Raw genomic sequence first — 3,560 nt, 5'->3', positions numbered from 1 at the left:
CGTCTGCACACACGTCTGCATACACATCTGCACACACACGTCTGCACACAAACATCTGCATACACATCTGCACACACACGTCTGCACACAAACATCTGCACACACATCTGCACACACACGTCTGCACACAAACATCTGCATACACATCTGCACACACACGTCTGCATACACATCTGCACACACTCGTCTGCACACACTAATCTGCACACACTCGTCTGCACACACGTCTTTAACTGCATAAAAATTCAGATCAGACTCTCAGTGTGAAAGTGGTTTAATGATTCCACAGAAGGATTGATGACAGGCTGCTCCTCACAGGCTGCTCCTCACAGGCTGCTAAACAGCAGTAGATGAAGTCTGTTTGTCGGTCAGATGTTTGCAGGAAAAAACTCAAAAAAATCAGAAATAACTCCTCTGTTGTGAAGCTAATCAGACTGAACCTGAAGGCACCGTCATCCACATGAATTCTGGGAAAATCCCCGAGCATGAAGTTATGTAAGAGCTTCTCAGTTACATGGATCTGTTAATCTGCAGTTACATCAGGTGACCTAATCTCAGCTCCTTCTAATTTTAACAGCAGAAACAAGTTTACTTTAATCTTTTAAAGTTTCATTTTTGATGTGTTTGTTTAACATCAGAAGCATCCTGCCAGAGTGCGGTGTTTAGAGTCTGAAGCTATGCTAGCTGCTCTGCTGACCTAAAGCACAGTGGTGCTTTCAGCTAATGCTAAACAGTGCGATACTGAGTTTACACAGGAAGTATTCACTGACTAACAAAGTGTAGGCCTTTTAATCTGGAATGAATACAGAACGTTTCTGCCTGGATCGTGCTGATCTGACTCTGCTGATATGTGCATCAGTCTCTAATGCTAACATCAGCATGCTAGCATGCTCACATAAACAGTGCTAAACAGCTGATGTCTCGAAGACATCATTTTTTTCTATGTTCACAATCTTAGTTTAGCATGTTAGCATGCTAACATTAGCTCATTTTCAGTGTACATTAAGTTTAGGCTGAATGTTGTCACTGCAGGTATTTGGACAATAACTAAAAGAAGTATTTATACTTGTATTAATTATTGGTAATTAGCTTACATGACCTTTGAGCTCAAGTTGTACAGGTTTTAAGAATATGATGCTTTTTTAGCAGGGCATCAGCAGAGCATTAACAGGGCATCAGCAGAGCATCAACAGAGCATCAACAGAGCATCAGCAGAGCATTAACAGGGCATCAGCAGAGCATCAACAGAGCATCAGCAGAGCATCAGCAGAGCATCAGCAGAGCATTAACAGGGCATCAACAGAGCATCAACAGAGCATCAACAGAGCATTAACAGGGCATCAGCAGAGCATCAACAGAGCATCAACAGAGCATCAACAGAGCATCAACAGAGCATTAACAGGGCATCAGCAGAGCATCAACAGAGCATCAGCAGAGCATCAGCAGAGCATTAACAGGGCATCAACAGAGCATCAACAGAGCATCAGCAGAGCATTAACAGGGCATCAGCAGAGCATCAACAGAGCATCAACAGAGCATCAGCAGAGCATCAGCAGAGCATCAACAGAGCATCAGCAGAGCATCAGCAGAGCATTAACAGGGCATCAGCAGAGCATCAACAGAGCATCAACAGAGCATCAGCAGAGCATCAACAGAGCATTAACAGGGCATCAACAGAGCATCAACAGAGCATCAGCAGAGCATCAACAGGGCATCAACAGGGCATCAGCAGAGCATCAGCAGAGCATTAACAGGGCATCAACAGGGCATCAGCAGAGCATCAGCAGAGCATCAACAGAGCATTACCAGGGCATCAGCAGAGCATCAGCAGAGCATCAACAGAGCATCAGCAGAGCATCAACAGAGCATTAACAGGGCATCAGCAGAGCATCAACAGAGCATCAGCAGAGCATCAACAGAGCATCAGCAGAGCATCAACAGGGCATCAACAGGGCATCAGCAGAGCATCAACAGAGCATTAACAGGGCATCAGCAGAGCATCAACAGAGCATCAGCAGAGCATCAACAGAGCATCAGCAGAGCATCAACAGGGCATCAACAGGGCATCAGCAGAGCATCAGCAGAGCATTAACAGTGCATCAGCAGAGCATCAGCAGAGCATCAACAGGGCATCAACAGGGCATCAGCAGAGCATCAACAGAGCATTAACAGGGCATCAACAGGGCATCAGCAGAGCATTAACAGGGCATTAACAGGGCATCAGCAGAGCATCAACAGAGCATCAACAGAGCATCAACAGAGCATCAACAGAGCATTAACAGGGCATCAGCAGAGCATCAACAGAGCATCAGCAGAGCATCAGCAGAGCATCAGCAGAGCATTAACAGGGCATCAACAGAGCATCAACAGAGCATCAGCAGAGCATTAACAGGGCATCAGCAGAGCATCAACAGAGCATCAACAGAGCATCAGCAGAGCATCAGCAGAGCATCAACAGAGCATCAGCAGAGCATCAGCAGAGCATTAACAGGGCATCAGCAGAGCATCAACAGAGCATCAACAGAGCATCAGCAGAGCATCAACAGAGCATTAACAGGGCATCAACAGAGCATCAACAGAGCATCAGCAGAGCATGAACAGGGCATCAACAGGGCATCAGCAGAGCATCAGCAGAGCATTAACAGGGCATCAACAGGGCATCAGCAGAGCATCAGCAGAGCATCAACAGAGCATTAACAGGGCATCAGCAGAGCATCAGCAGAGCATCAACAGAGCATCAGCAGAGCATCAACAGAGCATTAACAGGGCATCAGCAGAGCATCAACAGAGCATCAGCAGAGCATCAACAGAGCATCAGCAGAGCATCAACAGGGCATCAACAGGGCATCAGCAGAGCATCAACAGAGCATTAACAGGGCATCAGCAGAGCATCAACAGAGCATCAGCAGAGCATCAACAGAGCATCAGCAGAGCATCAACAGGGCATCAACAGGGCATCAGCAGAGCATCAGCAGAGCATTAACAGTGCATCAGCAGAGCATCAGCAGAGCATCAACAGGGCATCAACAGGGCATCAGCAGAGCATCAACAGAGCATTAACAGGGCATCAACAGGGCATCAGCAGAGCATCAGCAGAGCATTAACAGGGCATCAACAGGGCGTCAACAGAGCATCAGCAGAGCATCAGCAGAGCATCAACAGGGCATCAACAGGGCATCAACAGGGCATCAACAGGGCATCAGCAGAGCATCAGCAGAGCATTAACAGCGCATCAACAGAGCATCAGCAGAGCATCAGCAGAGCATCAGCAGAGCACCTGCAGACTCCTCTTACAGCATCCTCCTGCTGCAGACTCCTCTTGCAGCCTCCTCCTGCAGCCTCCTGCTGCAGACTCCTCTTGCAGCCTCCTGCTGCAGCCTCCTGCTGCAGACTCCTCTTGCAGCCTCCTCCTGCAGCCTCCTGCTGCAGACTCCTCTTGCAGCCTCCTCCTGCAGCCTCCGATACTTTGAACGTGATCAAGTTTCACAAAAATTCATGGAATGTGAGCGCCCACTGCCCGTCTCTGAAGGCTGTTTATGGAAGAATGTTATTTTTACAAG

Source organism: Semicossyphus pulcher, unplaced genomic scaffold (genome assembly GCF_022749685.1).
Source record: "Semicossyphus pulcher isolate SPU_LCO1_2020_fin unplaced genomic scaffold, fSemPul1.0.p SCAF_13, whole genome shotgun sequence".
NCBI lineage: Eukaryota > Metazoa > Chordata > Actinopteri > Labriformes > Labridae > Semicossyphus > Semicossyphus pulcher.
Note: the sequence above shows the minus strand (reverse complement) of the source record.